Source organism: Macaca thibetana, chromosome 5, assembly GCF_024542745.1.
Source record: "Macaca thibetana thibetana isolate TM-01 chromosome 5, ASM2454274v1, whole genome shotgun sequence".
NCBI lineage: Eukaryota > Metazoa > Chordata > Mammalia > Primates > Cercopithecidae > Macaca > Macaca thibetana.
In genome coordinates this window covers 139,673,102-139,689,205 of record NC_065582.1, presented here as the reverse complement: position 1 = coordinate 139,689,205, position 16,104 = coordinate 139,673,102, and the positions used below count along the sequence as shown (strand labels likewise).

At 36.3% G+C, this 16,104-nt stretch overlaps 1 protein-coding gene across 9 annotated transcripts in view; it reads right to left on the bottom strand.

Annotated features, from left to right (window-relative positions):
• Positions 1 to 16,104, bottom strand: part of LOC126955253 (cytochrome c oxidase subunit 7B2, mitochondrial) — a 184,356-nt gene that overhangs the window by 114,912 nt on the left and 53,340 nt on the right. For 7 of the 9 annotated variants that reach the window (XR_007725854.1, XM_050791632.1, XM_050791633.1 and 4 more), the window contains one exon: positions 5,739 to 5,793. The exons of 1 other annotated variant lie outside the window; for it this stretch is intronic. The gene's annotated coding sequence lies outside the window, so the exon portion shown is untranslated. Of the gene's footprint in view, positions 1 to 3,032; positions 3,145 to 5,738; positions 5,794 to 16,104 lie in introns of those variants that run through there. One more of the 9 variants, XR_007725853.1, reaches the window with a different exon arrangement.

Genomic DNA, 16,104 nt, shown 5'->3' with positions numbered 1-16,104 from the left:
TCATATATTCTAAAGTACACTGTATCGCTTATTGCAATTAATTTTATGTTTCTGTGCCCTCATAAGGCTGAAAGTCATCTGCATAATAAGATATAAGTATTGGTGTGTCAATACTTATATCTTAGTGTCTAAGGTAGTACATGGTAATGGTGGGTCTTAATATATGGTTGTTGAATTAAAAAACATAAAAACAGGTGGAGAGATGAGAAACTTATACCATTAACTTTTAATACATTTATTTTAACAGTAATGCTAATGAGTATCCATTAGGGAACTTAGACAACTGATGCAACAGTAAACCCAGATAATAAAGGCTTCAACACAACCTGAGGACATTCTGTCAGTAGTGAAAAGTCCAAGGGAACGCAATTACTGGTATTGATTTAGAAGTTCAAGGATATCAAGGCTAAAGTGTCAGTAATTTCTGACCTTTCCCTCAAGGTTGCAAGGTGACTGCTCTAGTTCTAGTCATCATGTCTACCTTCCAGGAATGAGAAAGGAAGGAGGGGCCTAACGGAAGATGAGACAAAAATCGGTATCAATAAGGCAGGACTTTCCCAGAAATTCCATCGGATTTTTGTTTGTATCTCACTGGACAGAATTATGGCAGATTATCTTTCACACCAATAAGGAGAATTACAAAACATGGGACTTGTGTATTTGTTTTTGTCTGCAACAATAGGATTCAGCAAGTAGGAAAGAGATGATATTATGTTAAATAAGCTACAAGAACTCTCTGCCATGAGGGATAGTTTGATGCACTGAGGAGTACATGAGTGCTGAGAGAGTGTCAATGTAAATAGAAGAAAGAGCACACATGAAGTCAACTAATGGCTGCTTCCCCATCCTGCCCACTAATGGCTGACAGTAGACATTTGATCTATCAGCTTTAAAGCCTGACTGAAGGCGTGAGGTTCATGGGACTTCTAATACATCTTTATATTCTTCATTCAGCCTCTTCATGAGCTTCATAAATAATGATTTTCCTGAAAATTTTCAATGTACCTGGTACTGTGATACAATAATACCTGCTTCAAGTCGTCCACTGTAAACAGAACTTTACAGTAACAGAAGTGGTCATAGGGACTTTAGTGGCCCACTGAGGAGGTAGCTAATTCAGGCTGGGTGTATGCTTGTGCAGTGGGAAGTTAGTCTGGGAAGAATTGCAGTAAAAAATAAAAGTAGAGCTGAGTTTTGAAAAAATTAAAAAGACTCATTAAAAGAAGAAGTACAGAAGGTTGTTACTGAAACAGGAGTTGGTGCATAAAGACAAAGGGAGGCAAAGAAAGCAAAAAGCATTCTAGGATCTGTAATTTTGTCAGTAGAGCAAAGCACAACATTCAAGAAGGGAGGACAATGGCAGGCAGTGAGACAAGCTAGAAGAGAGGTAAACAAGAACCAGATGATGGTCTTGAGCAATGAGACACTGAATTATTTTAACCTGATATTAGTTCTATGCCTCAGAAAAACTAGCCTGCTATTAATTGATTAGAGAGGTGGAATCCAGTTAGGAAACTATTCTAACTGTTCCAAGTATCAGGGCCTAAACTAAAACACTATCAGAGGTTCCACAGACAGTAAACATGTCAAAGAGCCCGCTTACCAGATGTGCTGTGTGCGCGTGTGTGTGTGTGTGTGTGTGTGTGTGTAAGATGGGCTGGCAGGAGATGCCACTGTAGGGCAGAAATGAGGGTAAAATATTAAGAAAAATCCCATTTCTTCACTCATTCAATGGTTCTGTTAAAGGTTAAACTGATTTTCGTAAGGTTAATTAGTGTCTGGGGTAATATGCTATCTTAGAAACGTGTCTGGAATTGGTGGGCAAGAATGAAGCCCACCATTCGATGAGTGTTACAGTTCTTAAAGATGGTGTGTCCGGAGTTTGTTCCTTCAGATGTTCAGATGTGTCCACAGTTTCTTCCTTCTGGTGGGTTTGTGGTCTCGCTGACTTCAAGAGTGAAGCTGCAGACTGTCGCAGTGAGTTGTACAGCTCATAAAGGCCGCACAGACCCAAAGAGTGAGCAGCAGCAAGATTTACTGCAAATAGTGAAAGAACAAACCTTCCACAGTGCAGAAGTGATGGGAGCCAGTTGCCCTGCTGGTTTGGGCAGCCTGCTTTTACTCCCTTATCTGACACCACCCACATCCTGCTCATTGGTCCATTTTCCAGAGAGCTGACTGGCCCATTTTACAAAGAGTTGATTGGTCCATTTTGACACGGTAATGATTGGTGCATTTACTAATCTTGAGCTAGACAGAGTGCAGATTGGTACATTTACAATCCTTTAGCTAGACACAAAAGTTCTCCAAGCCCCCACTAGATTAGCTGGACACAGAGCACTAACTGGAGTGTTTACAAACCTTGAGCTAGACACAGAGTGCTGATTGGTGCACTGATAATCCTTGAGCTAGAAACAAAGTGCTGATTGGTGCATTTACAATCCTCCAGCTAGACATAAAGTGCCCCATAGCTAGATACAGAGTGCTAATTGGTGCATCCACAAACCCGGAGCTAGACAGAGTGCTGATTGGTGCATATAGGATCAAGCTAAACATAAAAGTTTTCTAAGTCCTCACCAGACTCAGAAGCCCAGCTGGCTTTGCCTAGTGGATCCTGCGTGCCCACACCCCTCAGCCAGGGCTCAGCAGAGTAGGGGACACCCCCGGTCGGGGATGGGGGTTTTGGGAGGGCATGGGGGGTTGCAGGTCCTGAGGCCTGCCCCCTGCAGGGAGGTGGCTGAGGCCCGGCCAGAATTCGAGCACAGCAGGGGCCAGGGTGCTAAGCCCCTTACTGCCAGAGGCCGGATGCGCGGCCAGCAGCTCCCAGTGCAGAGCTCCGACCCAGAACTCACGCTGGCCCGTGAGCGCCGCAGGCAGCCCCTGTTCCCACCCACACCTCTCCCTCCACATCTCCCAGCAAGTAGAGGGAGCGGGCTCCAGCCTCCACCAGCCCAGAGAAGGGCTCCCACAATGCAGTGAAGGGCTGAAGGGATCCCGAAGTGCAGCCAGAGCATATGCCAAGTCTGAGGAAGCCCCGAGAGCGAGGGCTGCTAGCAGGTTGTCACTTCTCAGTAAGACATAATAATACGCATACATACTCACAATAATGCCTATACATCTGACTCAAGCAGGACATGACACAACCTAAACAAGAAAACATTCACTCAGCCACTGAGGAGCCTAACAATGTGCTCTGAATTGTGATCAAACAGCCTAATTCTTAGAGCAAATCTCAAGGACTAAGGAAATAATATGCAACACCAGATTTTATTAAGCAAAGAACAGGCCTGTTCTGCTGTGTTTCTGTGATGAGCTATTAGTAGCCTTCAAAATGACTTACTAATGAAATGAGAAACTTATTACATTGGTCTCTGTAGCAATTACAGAAAATTTGGTATATAAAAATCAAAAAATAATTCTTAACCCATAAAGAAATTGATACCAGCTTCACAAAACCAGTGCAAGTAATTAGATACTTAAATTGAATGGCAATGCACGTAAGACTTATACTATGCTCCCAGGTCCAGGAAACAAAAAACACAAAATAAATGGTGGGTTAGACGGACGCAACAGTTTCTAAAATTAACATTCCATTACCCCAATTTTATATTATTCATAAAGGAGCCTTCAAGTTCACTAACCTAATACCCCTATTTGTTGTCACTGCTATTATCAGCTCAATCATGCTAATAACAAGCAATGTCTTAATGCACCACTTGGTTTGAAAAAACTTCATAGTGAAGAATAAATGCCCAAAGCAATTCTGGCTTTCAGACAAGAGCATCCATATAAAATGATTCCTCTATGCTTTTTCTGAAGGTTGCTTTCCTCTATGTGAAGTGGAGGATTCTTTGACAGTGATGACAGATAAATTAACAAATCAGTAGAAATGAATAAACATGATTAAATTAAATACACAGCACAGTGGTTATGAGCTCACTTTAAGTCAGAAAGATCTGAATTAGAATCTTGGCTTGTCCATTTATGAGGCTTCTTAGCATCACTAAGCCTCATCAATAATACAGAAATAATAGTACCACATTCACAGACTTGTGAAAAATAAGGGGTGTCATAAGGTCCCCATATCTGGCATATAATAAGTTTTATGCACATATTAATGTAAAAAATGTACTAAGGACATCCTCTGAAGTAGTGATTTGCATTCCTCTTTTACAGAAAAGACTGAGGCTCCGAGAGAGTGATTAACTTGTCCACAGTCATGATTTTTACAAGTAAATATGAGAGCTAGGATTCAAACACAGGTCTACTAAGGCAGATTCATTGCTCTGATTTTTTTAATCCATGTTTTTAAAAACATGCTTTCAACAAGCCAGGAATTAATGTAAATATTGTACTGAGCTTATGGTTTCAGAATCAAAGGAGAGAGGAACATTGAGAAAAAAATAAAAACAAAAGCAGTCTACTGCAAACAGTTAACAATTGCAGTTCTATAAATTATTAAATTTCAAACAATTTATATGAGAAATGGTTAAAACAATCAAGGTAACTTAGTCTGAAGAAGAGACAATAAGGGAAAATAATTGCAATTATCAAATTTACAGAAATGTGATTTAGAATATTATGTGTACTTTTACTTTGCAAGAATGGCTTATATTCCTAAAGGATTAAAAATAAAATACAAGAAAAAATAAAAGTTACAAAACAGGTACTTTGCTGCCAATTTCGGCTGCAAATCTATGGGGCTATTCCCTGGTGACAGATAATAAATGAGAGTACTATTTATGACATATGGGTGAATTATTTTGCTTATATTTGCAAGTTATATCACTAGAGAGGAGTTGCTGGCTTCTAAGGAAATATCAACGTTTGGGTTATTTAATTTTTACACAATAGATATTTTTAAAGCAAAATATGCTGTCTGAATTCTCATGTTAAATTATTATAATGCCCATGAGCTTACCAAAAAGAAATTGTTCACAGCAATTTGCCACTTAACAAAGTTATTACCACCAAATAACTTGATTATTCTGTAAAACTTTATCACAATGTATAATTTCACACTTAATAAATGATGTATTATTGGCCATTAGCTTGACTGAGCAAGTTTAGGAATTATTCCCAAATTCGGCTTTCAAGCTGACCACTGACTCCAGACACGGTCATGGATAAAGACAAGAAAAATATCAAATACAAATTTCTAGATAGTTATACACCATACTGACCAAGTCAACCCAGCAAAAAAGGCCCATCACCATCTAATAGCAAAATGAAATTTTTAAAACATCTACAAGTCACAGAAGCATATAAATATACAACCACACCAGGGGGCGCTCTTAACACTGAAATGATGGATGACATATTTTAATACACGTGGTGGTCTCAGCTGGCCAAATGAAAGATTTTTCTAAGCATGCAGTACTTGGCACAAGTGCTTATCTTTTGAAAATGTTTGCTGGCAATACACACATTTTCTTTTGTATCCAACTGTTCATGTAGTTAAGACTATCAAGTTAGTCTATCAAGTAAAACATTTACTGCTGATAAAAAATATTTTATTTTTGAAACATTTGTCTACTTAAACTGACATCTGTCTCTTACTGTTTGTGTAGTTGAGCTGATTCTCAACAGTAAACATCGTGCTTAAAAGCACATACAATTTTTAAAAATGAATTCAGTGTGGATTTTATTTTTTACAAAATTTCCTACCAGAACTTTAACTTCTACCTTGTGAAAGTGTAATCTGGGTAGTGTGGGTCTTTTCCATATTTTCTCATTACCTGTTAGAAATCTGAAGCCCAAATGATCTCCTCAGAAAGTTTCAGATTCTGCTTCCTAACAAAATACAATTAGAAAATTAGTGTCAGATTTCAAAGACAATGAAAAAGACAAAGGTAAGTACAGGCATGTTACTCAGAAAAAATCACCATATACTACTCCATTAACAGCAAATATACAAATAATATCTGATTAAACTAATTTTTAAGGAACAACTTGAAGTTGAAAAGGAAGCATCATAAAGCACATGACAAAGGCCTAGCTACCTGTCTTCCAATAGTGGCAGAGAATGAGTCTTTAAACTTTTCTCAATCCATGTGGTTGAGATAACCCTCTTTTTTATACCAGCTACCTTCATGAATCGCCATCCACCTGTACCCAACCTCAAATGGAAAGTTCTAGCCAAGGTTTGCCTAATATGCATGGAGACTTCTAAGCAACTTCTTTCATGTAAGTTCAAGGAAACAGAAATGGACTTATCTAATGTTTGAGCCCTAAATCAAATTAACCAGCATACTAATGCCTGAAATGTGGTTGAAAAGAATACATTTTTCATTCTATAGCAATAGTGACGATTTAAAATTTAAAAATCTAGAGAAAGTGATACATTTATTTACTACTTTAAAGTATATGTGAATGACAGAAAGTCCTACCCAAAAAGCAGATATTAATAGTTTTCAAGAATATAAGGACACAGAAAGAAGAAAAAAAAAAAGAGCACAGGAAAAAAGAAAAACAGTTCACAGAAGAAAAAACCCTGCAGGAGGGGTATGCTGGGAGAGGAGTCAGGTGACTACCGTTGCCTGTTCTACCTCCTTCTTAATGCTTGGAGTGAAACAAGAACTGAGATATTCACCAAGGTACACGCAGCCATGTTTGGTGAGAGGCAACATTTGATGTAAAATAATCTGGCATATGGTTAAACTGCATGAGTTTCCATCAACAGCAAAGTCAGAGGCAGTGGTGTTGGGTTCTATGTGGTCAATCCAGCTAGAAGCAGGTTCTGAGCCAGTTGCTAGGAAATGGAGATAGACCTTACCCCCATTAGGGCTGGAATGGTAACCAGACGGCTACCAAGTAACCTAAATTTTAAATCAGACCCTAGTGCCAACTGAAGACGCTAAACAAGAAATGGCAAGTTTCAAAAGTTTTGAAGGTGAAATAGTTTTGTAAGTGCTTATAAATCCAGGATTAATTGAAGGTGCTGCAGATACCAAGATGAGAACAAGACTAACTGCGTTATTTGTTCATTCATTCAACAAATATTTAATAAGCATCTATGTAACATTTAAGGGCTCGAGATAGAGCAATGAACAAAAGAGACAGAGATCTGTGTCCTCACGAAACTCACATTCTAGTAGGAAACGGGGACCATAAACAATAAATACAATGAATAACTTATATAGAATGTTGTAAGATTATAAGTAGTAAGAAAAAAAGGAGAAGGGAGAGCAGTATAAAGGACATGTGGAACACAGGAAGAAAAAAAAAACAGATTGCAACAACAAAAAGGTGAATAGGGTAGGCCTCATCTGTAACGTTTCACATATGAAAGGTCATGAGGGAGGTGAGGGAGTCAGCCAAAGAGGCATCTGGAGGAAGAGGATTTCAGTAAAAGGGAACAGTGAGTTGAAAGGCTCTAAAGTGAGAGGGCGCCTGGGTTGCTCAGAAAACAGCAAGTTAGCCACTATTCTGGAATGGAATGAAAAAGGGAACAGTGGTAGAAGAGGCCAGAAAGGTAATAAAAAAGCCAGATGGTGTAGCTTTTACTGGGAATAAAATGGGAAGCATTTTTACAAAGTGGAGAGAAATGGTCAGAGGCTGAATATATTTTGAAAATAGATGGGACAGGATTTTCTGATAAGCTAGATGTGGGTATGAAGAATGTAGAGTCAAGGATGATACAAAGGTTTTTATCTGAGTAACTGAGCTGGCATTTACTGAGGCTAGAAGAGTGTGGGAAAAACAGGTGATTGGCAGGAAATAATTATTCTGGGTTTGGGTATGTGAAATTTGAGATGTCCACTAGATCTATCCAAGAGGAACTATGTATAAACTATGCAGTTGGCTATACTGGTGTGAAGTTTGAGGATGATCAAGCTTAACACCGTAGATATAGCTGTGAGATGTAAGAAGAAATGAGTGCAGATAGAGGAGAGAGGACAGAGAACTAGCCCTCAAGTGGACAGACTCAGGTGCTCCATTATCCTCACCTTCTCGTGTTCACATACCTGTAAGATTCCCATCTCCCAGAATATAGGCAGGATCTGTAACTGGTTTCTAACCGATAGAATATGTGACAGTGAGATGTATGTATGTGCAGCAAGCAGTCATGCAGGGGAAACAATCTGGCAGGGAACGGAGGGAAACCTCTAGAAACTTAGGGCAGCCTCTAGCTGCCAGCTTGCAAGGCCTTCAGCCTCCAGCCAACAAAACATAAGGCCCTCCCTCCTATAGCTTGAAGAAAATAAATTTTGCAGAAAACCTGAGTAAGTTTGGAAAGAAATCCTTCTGAAGTTAAGCATTCAGATGACATCCCAGGCCGAAATGATACCCTGACTGCAGCCTTGCCGAAGACCCAGGTAAGCTGTGAGCAGACTTCTGACACACAGAAACTATGAGATACAAAATGCCTGTTATTTTAAACCACTACATTTGTAGTAATTTGTTATGCACCAATGGAAAAGTAATGTAATTCCTGGGTTACTCCAGCATTTGCAGGCCAGGGTGCTAAGAAGGCGCCAATAAAAAGACCAAGGAAGAGAGAGGCCATTGAGGTAAGAGGACAACCAAGAGAAAAGCATTTCAGCAAGCGGTTTCTTGCCCGCTTTCTCCGAGAGGAATAGAGACAGAAATGCAAAGGAAAGTTGAATCTGCTGACCTTCTAGAAGCTGAAAGGTAATCAGCATTGAAAGGGACAGAAGAAGCCAGGTTCAGCCACTTCCACTCCAGCCTGAAGGTCCTCTATTTTACCTCCTTCTTAGCGGAAGGTGGCAAGAGGCGGTGATGTTGCATGGAAATTGGTAGAAGCCAGAAAGTGTTTCTGTTCTTTCTGTTCTAGATGCTCATTCACTAACCACACTAGATCTTACATAGAAAGATTTACAGCTGATTTTAGCACAGATGAATTTTTTGGGGAGTGGGAGTCCTTGTAACCTAGCCAAGCTGTTCACTGCTAACTAAATGAAATTCAGCCTTATTAGGCTCCTGAGAAGACCCAATTAGTGCCACAGCTGTGCTAGTTCACTCTTTATGAGGCTTTGAAGGTTGGTATTTCAAAACTCGCTAACACTAATCAAAGTTGGCTCATTTTAATTACTAAATCACTAACATACCTATTTTTAAACTTTTCATTGTTATAGGACATGCTTGAATTGGCTTTTCATTTATTTTTCCAAAAAAAAAAATCAATACAATCAAATCTAATGAGCATTTATTATGCAAAAGGCCCTGAATTAACTAGGTATAGCTCAGTGAAAAAAGCTGGCCCTGTTGCTTTCTGTATACCTATAATTTGTATGCAAACTTATGCTATTTTTACTATTGTACAAAAACTGTGTTACACCCTAATGTGATTAGTATTCGGCTCTAATCTAGATTTATCTATAGGGAGCATACTATTTTCCTATAATGCTTTGAAAGCAATTTTCTTCTATTCATTCACTCAATGAAGATTTATTGAGCACTTAGTTATACAAAGTGGAAAGTAGGATTAAAAAAACAGAGTATTTAAAGTTCTGTAAGACACATCCAAAATATGTCCCTTTTATGTATTCAATACACTTTATATATATATGTGTGTTTACATACATAATATATATGGTGTGTGTTTGTGTGTATATGTGTATATATATTTATATATGCACAATCGTCCCTTAGATTCTATGAAGCTTTGGTGCCAGGACCTCCCTTGGATACCTAAATCTTCAGATGCTCAATTCCCTTATATAAAATGGTGTCATATTTGCACATAACCTATTCACATGCTCCTGTATACTTTAAATCATCTTTAGATTAACTGTAATAGCTAATACAATGTAAATGTTATATACAGAGTGTTATGCCATTGTTAAGGGAACAATGACAAGAAAAAAAATCTGTACATGTCAGTTCTTAACTATGTACATGTCTGTACATTGCAATTCTTTCCCCAAATATTTTAAATCCACAGTTATTTCAATACATGACTATAAAATCCATGGAAATGGAGGGCTAACTATAAACACACAGACACACACACACACACACACTTTATATGTCTCTGTGTCTGCTAGTAATACAACTCTGCCCCTTGCACCAGCAGTTTTTCCCCAGGTTGTGCTCCATCATCAAGGCTAAAAGATTAAATCCATTGATCCTGTGTTTTGCTTTGTTTAGTTTAGCAGTGTTCACTTCTCTCAGTAATGTCTCTGACACTGTGAAACACAGAGAAATATAAGATTAGATCATGGCATGGAGGAGTTTTTAACTTATTTTATTACTTACAACTTTCTATTTTTTAAATGCCTCTCCCCATTTGAATGTAGCTTCCTCCACAACAGAGGTTCCTATTAACTTTTCACTGATGTAGTTTTTAATGGATAGTATATACTCAGTAAGTATTCACTGATTAGCAGCTTTCCAAAATGATTTGAGATGGCTTGCATGAAAATGGAAATAGAGACTTAGAAAAGCACAAATGCTGTTAGATAAGCCTGTATATATTACGGCTAAATAAAGTATTACATAATGTTTAATACAGCTTTTACTTAACAATTTAATGAACTGGAGACAATGAATATTTTTAAAAATATGTTCATATAACTACCATACTTGAAAATGAAGTCTAGTCCTGTGCTTTCTCACAGCTATCATGAGAAACACAGATTGTCTAATTTTATTTCCAACTAAAAGATGTATTTTTTATCAACAACAAAAATTTTCCTAAGTGGTAAATTCTAATAGGAATTTATTACAAGGAAGATTACACTAAAGCAAAAATAAGAGCATGTGTCTTCCTTAATGGTCTTACGGAAGATAGATATATTGATTTAAAAATGAGATACTGGATTGAATAAGATACAGGCCTCCTCCTAGGATTTACACTTCGATTCTGTTAACTATCACTCTTTGTGTTGTTGACGCCTCAGTAATTAATCATTAGGACAAGCTGGTGAGCATGTTCAAGACTGAGGGGGAAAAGCAGGCTGCTAAATGAACAAAACTTTCTTGTACTTTCACAGTGCACAATGTATTCAAATAATACAGATATCTCACATAAAAAATCTCAATATACCTCAGTATTAATATCTATTTTCCACTTCCTAAAAGTGTAAGACTTCATTTCATTGTAATATAAAGTGCCACATGAAGTTACATGAGTGAATACATTGTTAGTCTGTAAAGCACTGAAAAAAAATATAAATTACTAACACTGTAAAGAAGCAAAATTATTTACCACAGTATTATATAAGCGATGGCAAATTGTTATTCTTCACTACTGTACATAGGTCAAACATATTGCCTGCCAATACTATGCTCAGCTACTTAACCCACTGCCCCTGTTAAGTGCAATCATTAGGTGGTCAGGCTTTGAACTATGTGTCCAAGTCCCAAAAGGGCCAGAATTGACAAGTTTACCATTGTAATCTAAGGACAAGGAATCCATTAAGTTTGCTTGTGACATTCAATGAGGACTGGTTCAACTTAAAAAAGATGATGTTAGCCAATTTATTTCCTTCTTTTCATATGTGAACTAAGAAATACCAAGAACATGAGGCAGTGACAGACTGTGACAGAGGCATACAGAAAGAGGTAATGCAAGTTATTGTGGAACAAAGGCCCACAGAGCAGTAGAGCTGCTATTAAAAAGATCTTTTGGCCCATGAGGATCCAAGAAGGTAGGTGACTCCCAAGATGACTGGCTTTGCAATTAGATATTAATCCACTTCTAACAAGAAAACACCTGCATCTTGAGATAACTGGAGCAAGTATTATTTGAGAGGAACCAGAAAAGATAAAGAAATTGTATATCTAAGGTAAGCAAAACTAGTTTTAAAGTATTCTTAGATATTTATGAATTTCAGTTTCTCTTACTCCAGATAATAAAACTAATTTCAAATCAGACATGAAAGAAGGAAAATGAACTCAATGAATTTTAATAGTATTTTAAACATTTTATTTTGAAGTAATTGAGACATAGATAAAAGCTGCAAAATTAGTAAGCATTCTGGTACATCCTTCACTCATTTCCCCTAATATTAGCAAGTTACATAACAAAAGTACAGGAAATTAACAGTGATCCAATATTATTAACTAAACTTTAGACTTTATTTGATATTCACCAATTTTTCCACTAATGGCCCTTTTCTGTTCCCAAAGATTGTATTCAGGATCTCACATTGCATTTAGCTGTGTTTTCTACTTAGTCTAATAGTTCCTCAGTCTTCCCTTTTCTTTAATGACCTAGATACTTCTGAAGAATATTATTTTGTAAAATGTCCTTCAATTTATGTTTGTCTAATGATCTATCAAATTAGAATGAGGTTATGCATTTTTTTGATAAGAATACTACAAAAAAATGGTTTTGTGACTTTCTTAGTGCATCAAGACCAAGGGGCTCATGATATTTATCAATATGTCTTATTCCAAATGATGTTTACCCGGATCATTTGATAAAGTTGGTGTTAACTAGGTTTTCCCACAGATTCCTTTTTGTAGTTGGTAAGTATCTTGGGAATATGCTTTGAGACTATGCAAAATTCTGTTCTCCCAATTATTTTTTGTATCCATAGGAGACTTTGTCTGTGACATGTACTACTATGGTGTTTGCCTAATGGTAGTTCTCTATTTCTTTATTTCCTTCTACATTTATTAATTAAAATTCTACTGTGAAAAGGGGTTATCTCTTTTCCTTCACTTATCAATTTATTTATTGAATTATTTATTGATATCAGCAAAGACTCATGAGCATTTTGTTTTATTCTGGACGTTAAAATACAGTACTATTATTATTTATTGCTCATTTTGTTCATTAGGATCTCCTTCAGATTGTCTCCTATGCTCTTGTGACAAACCACTTTTTTCTTTTCTCATTTAGCACTTTCTAACTTTCTAATAACTCAACGTGTTAAATACTTAATTAGCATTTTTCTTGCACTAACCCTGAAATCAACTACTTCTCTAAGGAGTTCTAATTTCCTTTTCTGGGTAGTGGTGTTTAAGGACCAAAGTCTAGGTGCTAGGAATCATCATTTTTAAAGGAGTGCCATTGCTTTTGACCCTCTTACCAGCCATGGCTAGGTTATATAAGTATGAATACACACACACACAACACACACACACACACACACACACACACACACAGAGCTGATTTTCATTATTTGCTATTTTATTTGCAAATTCACCTATTCATTAAAATTTGTTTGTAACCCCAAAATCAAATCAATTCTCAAGGTATTTTCAAAGTCATTCATAGACCTGGGCAGAGGGGTGAAAAATCTGAGTCAACCAATGCACATGATCACAGCTGAAGTTGAACAAGGCAATGCTTTGCCATCTCGTTTCAGTTCTCATACTGTAGATACGTGTCCCACTGGAGATCTATCCAGTGCTACATTTTTTTTGCTTTTCTGTACTTTGTGTTGCTGACTTTGCTGTTTACAACAGACCCCGAGTGTAATACTGAAGCACTGGCTAGTGTTCTTAGGCACAGGCGGCTGTAGTGTGCTTTACAGAGAACCTATGTATGTTAGGTAAGCTTCCTTTAGGCATACATTATAGTGCTGTTGGCTGTGAATTCAATGGTAATGAGTCAGCAGTATGTATTAAATAAGATGTCTTTAACTAGAAACACACATAAAATAAGGTTACGCATTGATTGATTGATTGATTGATTGATGAAAACGTGACCAGAGGCTCATGGGAACCTAACTCTGTATTTTCTTAGGAGCAGTGGTGTTGTATTTGCTAGCTCAGTGATTTTATGGCCCATCACTATTGTTAGTAAGAGGGATTAACTGTATTTCTTTATCTATCAGCATATGCTAAAAACGAACTTATATTGATTCTTCTCATTCTAATCCACATAACACCACGGGATTCATTTAACCCTTCCCCTTTTCCTTATTTATACACTTCTTTCTCCAACAGTCAGAAATCTGGCTCTCGTCATCTAAAATTTGTTTACTTATTTGTTCAATTATGGCATATACATAAACATTTCAGAAAATATGTGTGTATAAAATACACATTTTGCTAGTCAACACTCCTATGAAAACGTTTATGATTACAGCAGTTATGTACAATTTTTTTTTTTTAGTTTAACCATACAGTATCCAGTCAAGATAATGTTTTACCATAGTAATTTTAGTTAGTTGTTCTCTATTCTCTTTAGTGTGGTTATCTTATTCATTTGTAATACAATTAGACTTGTCTTTTATTGTTTGTATTTTATTTTGGCTTCCCTAACACCAGTATTTGTTTTAACTGTTTGTTTATTAAGAGAATATATTAAATAGTACTATAATTCTAAAAGTTAGTTACAGAAAGAGATATATCCATAGAAGTGTGATTAGTGCTAAGTTTTCACTCAATTGATTCTGCATTGTCTACAAATTATGAATTCAAACTCTTTCTATTTCAATTGTGGAACTTAAGTTTGCCACATATAGCTGTATATTTAAGTATAGGTTTTCACACAGGTGAAATGAGAAAATTTTAAAGCAAAATAATTAAATGTCTTACTTATGGATAATTCAACTGAAGGTTAACTGTTTCTTTAAAACTATTTTTAGCCATATAAATCAAAGCAGAAAGATATGTTGAGTAGAATATAGAGTGATTATTTTAAAATTAGACTATTTGTTGATTTTACAGTGCCTCTTATTCGCTTGGAACAAATATATTACAATCTATATTAACACATGCATCAATATGTATCAGCATACGAGATATTAGGGTTCTCACATTTACTCAGGGTAACTGGCTAGCTAATATGTTGAGTTTTTAAAAAGCAGTACTGAATTTATAAAACATGCAATAGAATAAGTATTCCTCTTTACATACTATATGAAAGGACATGTTAATACAGATCCCACGAGAGCACTAACAGTATACAGTAGTCAAGGAAGCTGACAGATTTGACAGTATGAATAGGAAAATTATTCACGATGATATTCAAGACAGTAGCCACTAGCCACATGTGGCTATTTCAATTCAAATTTACATTAGAAAAATAAAATACTTGCATTGCACAATGCAGACACCTCCATCACTGCTGAAAGTTCTATTGGGCAGCACTGTTCTACACTGTATATCCATAAGGCTAGTGCCTATTTTTCTTGTGCCAGCACAGTGCCTTAACACATAGTAGATACAACAGATTTGGGAAAGAAGTTAATAAATTGCAATAGTATCAGGAACAAAATCTGGCAACATGTATCAAAAGATGTTTATTACAGAATAAGACATTAAGAAAAACCTATATATCCAATAAGATGCAGTCATTAAAGTAATATATTCTTAAAATAGAATATTAGAAAAACATTAAAAAGGCTGTTAGAAAAAATTAATGACTTGAAAAGAGTTACATTCTATAGTTAAGTGAAATATGCTATTGTAACATTTTAATGGGAATTATGAAAATATAAACATCAAAAGCTAAGAGTGATATCAAGTTACCATATTATACTTTTTCTTTTGTCTTTATGTATTTTATAAAGTTTCTATAATAATGTACTTTGCCACAGAATTTTAAATTAATTTTAAAGAAATTAACAAAAGATTATTAGGCTAGGTGTGGTGGCTCACGTCTGTAATCCCATCACGTTGGGAGGCTGAGACAGGTGGATCACCTGAGGTCAGGAGTTCGAGACCAGCCTGGCCAAAATAGTGAAAACCTGTCTCTACCAAAAATACAAAATTAGCCAAGCATAGTGGCATACATCTGTAATCCTAGCTACTCGGGAGGCTGAGGCAGGAAATCGTTTGAACCCAGGAAGCAGAGTTTGCAGTGAGCTGAGATCACACCATTGCACAAGAAATTAACAAAATATTATTAGCAAAAATATTTATGTATTATTTATTTGATTAAAAAAGGAAAAAAAATCAATGATTTCTGTGTCTGTGTATGTTTCTCTATTTTATATTAGGAATAAGTATTGAAAATAAGGATTTTCAGTAAAGATTTTCAATACTTATTCCTAATTTAAAATAAAGAGAGGAAAGCATAGAGGGAGAATGACAAAAAAGATACTAATTGCCATAGAAGAAAATATGATGAAGGCATTAAAAACATGCTTTTGAATAATATTAATCTATGATAAACTATCCATGTATATTATGAAACTCTGATTTACAGATTGACAAAAAAATCCTAAAAAAGTATCT